Below are 9,745 nucleotides of genomic sequence, written 5' to 3'. Positions count from 1 at the left end.
GTTACCCAGGGAGGATGAGACCTTCCATGGGGGATCTCCTGAACAAGGAGCTCATGGACCCCAGACTGATAGCTGGAAAACCAACACAGGACTGATACAGACCCCCTGAATGTGGGTGTCAGTGAAGAGGCCTTGGCAATCCATGTGGCTTATGGTAGTAGATCAATATTTGGCCCTAGCATACAAATGTACTTGGGAGCCCATTGCACATAGAGGGATACTCTCTCAGCCTAGACACACGGGAGGGTCTAGGTCTTTTGGAAATTCTTAACTCTGAGAATCTGTAGCCAGATGAGGGCAATAGTAATGCTCAATCCTGTCATTTTGGTTTACCCAAACAAAGGAGGATGCAGTAACTATGTGCCTATTAACTTAATCCCCCCCCCTTGCTTTTCTCTGTAGTGATTGAACTGCAATGGAGCTCAGCAACTTATACAGAAAAAAGTCCAACCTGTGCTGTGGGTCCAGAGTCTCCTCAAGACTTTGTATTCCATTCATATTCTGCTGAGGTAGAGAGACAAACATTCCAGTGCTAACAGGAGTTAATATACATCATAAAATTATAGCCCCAAGGGAAAAATGGCCTGTCATGACTCTGCTCAACTCAAACGTAGTCTACTCTCTTAGGGCACCATCTAGGCCTCTATATTTTTTAGACGAAAGCTACCAAAATTTGGGAGGTAAGTTCATGATGAAGACAAGAGAGAATAGTACTAGAGAAGTAAATATGATCAAAGAATTTTATATACTTTTATGAAAGTGAAATATGCTAATAAAATAACTAAAAAGGGGAAATATTTTCAGTTACTCATGAGGGATTTTTACATATACATATTAGTATGTCAGAAATTTTAGACTTTTTTTCATAAATTCTGAAGGAAATTGGTTTATAAATAATAAACTGAAGGTAATACCTTCACTTTTAAAGCTGCAATTAGAAAAAAATTATATCACTCTTTGTACATTTCAAATACATTGCTTCTAAAAAGCAGCCAGAGTAAAAGTGAAAATTAAGTTGGAGAGGAGGACTAACTTTACTTTTGGCAGGCAGATGTGGTGAGAACAGACTTTAGGTTATAGAATCTGTAGAATCTTTAAGTTATAGCATCTGAGGAGCGAGAGTGTATAGGATAGGGTCATGAGGGAGTGAATATGATTAAAATACCTTAAAAACATGGAAAAATGTCATAATGAAACCCCTTGTTTTGTAGATTAGCCTATGCTGGGCTGAAGAGATGGCTCAGTGGATAAAGGAGGAACCTACCTGGGAAGAACCAACTCTCCTGAAGTTGTTCTTTGATTTTTACAGATAAACACACACACACACACACACACACACACACACACACACACACACACACACCCCACAGAGATACACAGATATACATATACATACACATATGACACACAGACATATACTTCTCACACATACACAACATCCAGACACAAATACATACATGCATGCACAATAGATAAATAAGTGTAATAAAAATTAATGTATTCTAATAAAGAAATAGGAAAAATATACCCTGTGGCTATTTTTCATAAGCATAGGTTTTGAAGTTTGATAGATTGGACTGGATTTGAAGCCAAACTTTTCCTGTCACTAAAAATGGGATTTTGAGAAAACTAAGTTCTCTAAACAGAGTTTCATTAAGAATAAAAGTATTATAATAACACACTCTGCATGAGATTATTATAAAGACACATACAATAATGTATGTCATAGTACCACAGTACAGCAGACATCCTAGAATATAGCAGTTTTCAATAGGTTTATCTGTTCCTTTTCCTGGAGGAAGATAATTTTTATAAAGGATGTTTTTATGACTATACTTGGTGTTTGATCTACTATCTGTAGTCTATAAAGATAACATTAACATCCTAATGATGCCTGTTCTGTGTCTCAGTACATGCACAAGCATACAACACACACAGTAAAATGAAGGTTGGTGAGCTGGGGATTTATTGTTTCTTTTTCATGTCACTTTTGCATATTCAGATTGTGTAGTTTATTCAAGCAGTTTTCTGATAATTTATTGATTTGCAGTGAATACTCACAAAATTTAGTGGCTAAACAAGATAATAAGCAATTCCCTACAAGACAATTGTAACCTGCAGACTATCTTATATGGACAATTAACTAGGAATTTCTTGATATTATACCTTTTAAAAACAATCTTTCAGTGTGACAAATATAAAACAGAAGCTACATGTGACCTTAACTCTTTAGCCCAATATGGAGAAAAACTTTGATGATTCTCACTGAAAGAAACAATGTATATTTTCTTTTTTACAATCCTGGGATTTGGGAGGGCTTAGTGGTATGTTTTATTCCTTCTCCACTTATATCTGCTGGGCCTATACTGCACTGGAGGGCCTGTGTCCAGAATGGGCTACTTCCATAAGCTATGTAGCATCAGATTTGGCTTAGGACATCAGCTGAGCCAGGGTCCTGGGGATTTCAGTCTGTCTTCATTAGGTCTGAACTGTTTTGTGTCATGATATCTGGGTTCTAAGGAAAAATGGCCAAAGAAAGACACAGAAGGAGCTGCACTGCATTTATAATGCAGCTTCAGTGGTCACAGGGTTCAGGTTTCTTCATAGCCTCTTAGTCAAGCAGTCACAAAGGCCTGCTAGCAGAGGTCCTGGTCAACCAGGTGCTTCTGTGCAGATAGAGAGAATTTCAGAGCTTCTCATGGGATTCTGGACATCACATCCTTCTTGCATTCATGCTGGAAGTCCGTTATGCTTGGCTTTTTTGGTTCTTACGAGCTCACATTTTCACATCATCACTCAGGGAACTGACTCATTATTTATTTTTCTAGTCCCCAACTCTGCTTTCTGAATTTTATCTCCCTGCCTTCTCTTGAAATTGTGTAAGTTCTGATATGACAATTTGCTCATCTCTTGCTCTGAGTTTACTGCTTGATTCTGGTTAGATGCAGTTTCTCAACACAATTAGGGACAGGAATCTGGATTGGTTCTTTCATGTGATGGCATGTGGAAGCATTTGTGGCTCTGATACTGGTAGTAAGTGAGCAGATAGCCTACCTATTACCTTGACAAACAGTTACCTAATGACTACTTGTGGCTACCAGAAACTAAGTGACTATAAACCTAAGGAAATAGAATCCAGGGGCCAGGGGTCTGTTTTGCCACTTCTGCTTTACAGAAAACCAGTTAGTAAAAACATTTGAGTTCAAGACTCAAATGCTTGCCTAAAATTCCGATAGGTTAACTGGGACAAAAGCAAAACCAAACCATGACCACCACCAACAAAACATTTCTCTGTTAGCCAGAGAAGAGACTATCCTGAAGATCAAGACCATGTCTGTGGAGGGTGAATTATAGAGTAAGTCAATTCATAACCATGTAAGTTTTTGTTATTGTTGTTAAAGTTAGAACATATCTTGTGAATTAATGTGACCTTGAAAATTACAAAATGTCATCTGGGATTCTTACTTTACTAGTTTTAGAAGTTTGATGTTTTTTCAACTTTGCTGAGTATCCTTGGTCAAGAGGAACAGCCTCTTCTCATCTATGCCAAAATATTTTGAATAGCTTCTTTTAAGGGAGATCAAGGAGAAAGCTTATAAATTTGATCTCTTCTCAACATTTTATGAGTGCTGTGTATCCTAGATCTACAACCAGGCTTAATTGTTAACTGCCCTTTGGATCAAATTACACTTGTGTTTCATAAATGCATACTATAATCCTCTATGACTGTTTCGCAAAACTTGACTAATCTACATTGATAAAAAGATATGAAAGTCATGTTTAGAATGGTTTTAAGGATGTTGACTATGAGTGGAAAAAATATAGCTCTATTGGATTGTATTAATTGATTCATGGATGCTGAAATGTTGTAATGAGACACTGCAGAATCTGCTGTTTCCTCATTACTTCAGAATTGTGTTGAGGATATCTTTCATCAAGCCTTTGGAAATACTTTCCTATATTGCCATTACACATGACAAAGATGATAGTGGAAGATGCTGCATTAAACTTGATTCCCAAAATTCAGCAGGGGATACCTATTCAGAGTATCAGGTTCCAGGGCACTTCAGTTACATATCAGAGGCATAATTCAGAAAATAATAATCCAAATGAAGAGTAAAATGGTAGTCCTAGACTAATAATCTATGCAATTGCATATACATCAGCTAAAACTGCAAATAAGAAAAGAAAGGTTTCTAAATGAAAGGAATGTTACTGAGAAAGTCAGAAAGTTGAAAACAAATGAGGAAAAATATACCACAAAAGAACAGTCAATTAAATTCTTTAAAAATAAGTTCCTACACATGGGGAAGGGCCTAGGCCTGGCCCAGGATGATGTGGTAGACTTTGGGGAGCCCCTTTTGAGGGCCTTACCCTGCCTGGGGAGTGGAGGAGGGATGGCTAGGGATAGGAGGGATGTTGGGGGGAGGGGACAGAGCGGGAGAAGTGATTAACATGTGAAGCAAGCTTGTTCCTAATTTGAACTAAAAAATAAAATAATAAGTCCCCAAAACATGAATATTTTTAGGCCTTTGAAAAGTTATGTAATGGTCAAAGAAACAAGCTTCAAATAATGAAAGGAAAAACAGTAAAAGAGAAAAGCAGAAATGATGGGGAATGTCCTTCTGTGTATGCTTATCTTATTGATTGTTGAATGAAGTACTCATGGCCAATGAAGAAGCAAGTTAGGCAGGACTAACTGGGAAACGTAGTAAAGATAAGTCTTGTGGTCTAGGCAGGAAGTGACATAGCAGGCATTCTCAGAATATAAGCAGGAAATCTCTCTCTTTCTCTGCCTCCTGCTCTCTGCTCTGGAGCTGCCATGTCATCCCAGAAAGACAGGACACATTCCTTTGGTATCCTCCATAAAATAAGTCTTACGATTATGGTTGATAATTAAGACTGAGCTAGCAGATGAGAAATCCTAGTCATTGGCCAACACAATTATATTAAATATAAGACTCTGTATGTTATTTTGGGCAGCCATGTAGCAGCGGGGATCAGGTGGCTGATGTAAGGATTTATCATTACATAGATAAATCAATAATTGTTCTTGAAGGTGGTAACTTTACTATTTAAGAAATTGATATAAACATTAACTAATAACCATTAGTAGTATATAAGATCTTGGTAAAACTAAAAAATTAGGTGAACTAATTGTTATTCATTGACTCCTTGACCAAATAAAACAGATTGGAAGTTTTTTTTTTATAAATGGACATAGAAGACTCAAGAAGAAAAATGTATGATGGCTTCTAGGGAGTAAAATATTACATTTTTTTCTTATCATGATGTGATGGGATTATAACTAGTGTATATATACATACACACACATGTATATAGTTGACAAGAAAGGTTTTAAATGAAAGTAATATTTAATAAATAAACCTTCTAGATACTCTGTGTCAAAAGGAAATAAGAAAATTTAAAGTGTTTTAATTGACTAAGAATGAAAGCACATACAAATGTTAGGTACAGCAAAAACATGACTTGGAGGAGAATTTATAGATTTCTTGATTATTAAGAGAAAGTTAAGAATAACTAATGAATATTTCTACGTGAAACATGAACATATTACACAAAGTACATGAAATGTACTAAGTAGTAAACAGAGACTGTAATTAGAAAAGCAGAAAACACAATAGAGAAAATTAATATAGGCCAAGTTCATCAGCAAAATTAATACAATTGGTAAAAAAATCTAATCAGAAGAGATTTATTTATGTGTTGAGAGAGGCAGAGAGATAGAGGAGAGAGACAGAGGCAGAGACACAGAGAGACAGAGAGAAGGAGACAGAGAGAGAGACAGAAAGAGACAGAGAGATAATCAATGTTAAATCAACTGGGCATATAGAGGTTGTACTTACTGCATAAGACTCTCAGTTTAATGTCCTGGAAGTTATCCCCTCTCTAAAGAAAGAAAAAATGAGCTGTCATTCCTGTTCTTACAGTATCCTCTTAAGAGGCTACTAAGCAGCTATTTCAAACAATTGTGGCCTAAAATCAACAATTTAAATGGAAGAGACAAATTAATCAAAAGAAAACCACTATTTACCTACTATAATTAATTATAGAACATACAACTTACCAGCTTCACTAGTAAGTCTATTTCCCCATTGCAAAGACTATAAGAGCTATGGATAGTAGAAACAGCTAGGAACTGAAAGAAAACATATGCAGGTAAGAATGGTCTTAAAGTCACAGCTTCATAGTTCCTCCTTTGTTCATGAGAGCATTTCACTTCCCCATTAAACCACTAAATCTTGCCAGTGAAATATGTCTTCAAGAGAGATTCTTAACATGCACATTATTAGTAAACAAACAATCATCATTTACATTACATTGGTCAACAGCCAGTTCCAAACTCTTCAGCATCTATGTACATGCAAACAAAGTATTTCAATTTAGGTAAAACTTAGTTTTGTCCTTCATTCCTGTATGAACATAATAAAGAAAATTAGAATAGTATCATCAATATATACAGACTAAGCATTTGGAGAAGTATTTTTGTCTGAAATATGTAAGTATCTTCTAAAAACATTAATACCATCACTTGAGTATATTAGGGTGCCCCACAAAACAGAACTTACAGAGAGGATTTATTAGATTGGCTCATGGGATATAGTCTAAGTATTTTGACAATGTCTGCTTGAGAGGCTGAGAATTGGTACTAGATCTCTGTCCACGAAGTTGAAGTCCTTAGAGTCACATTGACAAACAAGCTTAACCATCATAATGACTTTATTGGGAAGAAGTGAAGAAATGTTTGTTCACTTCAGATGAAAAGAGAAAATTTCCAAAGATACTCCGTGCTCCTTCTGTTTCCCCAGATCCAATTCCTTAGTCTCATCCCTAGCTCAGCAGCAGAGCACCTATGGCAGTTCCCATCTCCTGTGATCTCATCAATCTTCCCCTTCTAACCTACCTGCATTCTAGCTTTGTCCCATGCCCCAACCCCAGCAAGCACTCCCTGATAACCCCAAAACCACACTTGCCAAGGATACAAGTAGGCTGACAGTTAATCCACACCCTTCCTTCCATCCCTCCAGGTGGAAGTATCATACCAATCTCTGTAGCAGAAAATCTACTGCAGTTTTCCTTCCTTTACTGATTCTTTCATCAAAGGATCACAAAGATCTCCAATTTTTCTTTCCTTAACTTATCAAATTATCCCAGCCTCCAAGACAAGCAGGGATACACTAGGTGTACATCAGCTGAGCAGGCCAGGGAAACAGGCCCATGGAAAATTTCCTATCAGGCAGCATGTAGCCATTGCAGTTTCCTAAAGTCCATGGAGGAAGAAGAAACCAAGGAACAAAATCCCCAAAAGGGACAAAGCTAGATATCACTCAGAGCTACAACCATTTCAATCCCAGACACCTAGATGTCAGCATAAAAACACAACCAATAACAGCTAGGGCAATATGCCTCCACTAGAGCATAGTAAGTCTACCATAGAATACTTTCAATATTCCAACATAGCAGGAGTCCAAAAAGAAGACCTTAAACAGGCTATGATTATAGAACCCCTTAAAGAGGAAATGAATAAATCCTATAAAGAAATACAGGAAAACACACAAAAAATACTTCAAGGAAAGGAATAAAATGATTCAAGACCTGAAGATGGAAGTAGAATCAATGAAGGAAACAAACTGAAGGATTGTGGAAATGAAAAAAAATTGGACACTCAAACCTGAGTGACAAGGTGAACTTCATCAACAGAATGAAGAAATGGAAAAGTCTCAGGCATTGAAGATATGATAGGAAAAATGAATGCATAAGTGAAAGAAAATGTTAAATGCAAAATTTTCCTGACATAAGACATACAGAAAATCTGGGACACTATGAAAGGACCAGACCTAGCACTAAGAGAACAGAGGAAGGAAAATCTCAGCTTAAAGGCCCCAAAATATTTTCAACAAAATCATAGAAGAAATATTTTATAATCCAAAGAGGGATAGGCCTGTAAAATTATAAGAAGCATAGAGAAGACCAAATAGATGGAGCTAGAAAAGAAAGCCCCTTTGGCACATAATAATTAAAACAATAAATGTACAAAACAAAGACAGAATATTAAAAGCAGTGAGAAAAAATGACTAAGTAACATTTAAAGAGAGACCTTTTAGAATTATACCTGTCTTCTCACTGGAGACTTTAAAAACTATGAGGTCCTGGACAGATGTGCTGCAAACCCTAAGAGACCATAGGCCAGCCCAGATAACTATACATTGCAAAATTTTCAAGCACCATTGATTGAGAAAATAAGTTATTCAATGATTAAGACAAATTTAAACAATATTTATCTACAAAGCCAGGCCTATAAATGGTGTTGGAAGGAAAAGTCCAACCTAAGATGGTTAACTACAACCATTTAAACATGGGAATAAATAACTTCAGACTACCAAAATAAAATGAAGGGAAGCACATACACACAATTACCATGACCACTATCACCACCACCACTAACAACAAAATAACATAATTCAACAATCATTGGTTACTGATAACTATCAATATCAATGTCTCAACTCCTCAATAAAAAGATACAGACTAACAGAAGTGATGTGAAAACAGGATCTACCTTTTTGCAGCATCCAGGTAACACACCTCAACATCAAGAATATATATTACCTCGGGGTAAAGGGTTGGAAAAAGCCATTCCAAGAAAATGGACTTAAGAAGAAAGCTGATGTGGTCATTTTAATATCTAACAAAATAGACCAAATCAAACCTAAGTAAAAGAGATGAAGACACTACACACACATCAAAGGAAAAAGTCACTAAGATTATAGTTCAATTCTTTATATCTATGCTCCAAACACAAAGGCATCCAAGTTTGAAAAAGAAACACTATTACAGCTTCAATCACATATTGATCTTCACACATTGATGGTGGGAGACTTCAATATCCCACTATCACCACTAGACAGGTTATATAGACAAACATTAAACAGATAATTCCTGGACCAAACAGACTTTATAAACTAAATTCACCCAACAGATATATGCTTCTGCAAATATCCATCCTCAAAAGAAAAAAAATATTCTTTCTTCTCAGCACCTCATGGACCTTTCTCCAAAACTGGCCACATACTCAGGCATGAAAGCAAGTCTCAACAGATGTAAGAAAATTGAAGCAATTCCCTGCATTGTAAGAGAACACCATGGATTAAAGTAGAATATTAGCAATGGCAGAAACAACAGAAAGTTTACAAACTCATGAAAATTGAACAACTTTTTACAGAATAAAAATGTGGGTCAAGATAGACTAGAAAAGAAATTAAAGACTTTCTAGAACTGAATGAAAATGAATACACAATATGCCCAAACTTACAGGACACAATGAAACTGGTTTTAAAAGGCAAGTTCATAGCACTGAATTCCTACATAAAAAATTGCTCATACTAGCAATTTACTAGAACACCTGAAAGCTCTAGAACAAAAAGAAGTAGCCTTACCCAAGAGGAGTAGATGGCAAGAAATAATCGAAATGAAGTCTACAATCACTAAATTAGAAACAAAAAGAGCTATACAAAGCATCAATGAAATAAAGACATGATTTTTGGGGGGAGGAAATCAACAAGATAGATCCTTTTTAAATCCCTTTCCAAACTAACTAAAAGATGGAGAGCGGAAACCCAAATTAACAAAGTCAGAAGCAAAAAGGGAAACATAACAACAGGCACTGAGGAAATCCAGATAATCATAAGGACATACTTTTAAAACCTGCACTCCACCAAATTGG

The sequence above is a fragment of the Cricetulus griseus genome (genome assembly GCF_003668045.3).
Source record: "Cricetulus griseus strain 17A/GY chromosome 1 unlocalized genomic scaffold, alternate assembly CriGri-PICRH-1.0 chr1_1, whole genome shotgun sequence".
Taxonomy (NCBI): domain Eukaryota; kingdom Metazoa; phylum Chordata; class Mammalia; order Rodentia; family Cricetidae; genus Cricetulus; species Cricetulus griseus.
The sequence above is the reverse complement of the archived record's forward strand: the minus strand, read 5'-3'. Positions refer to the sequence as shown.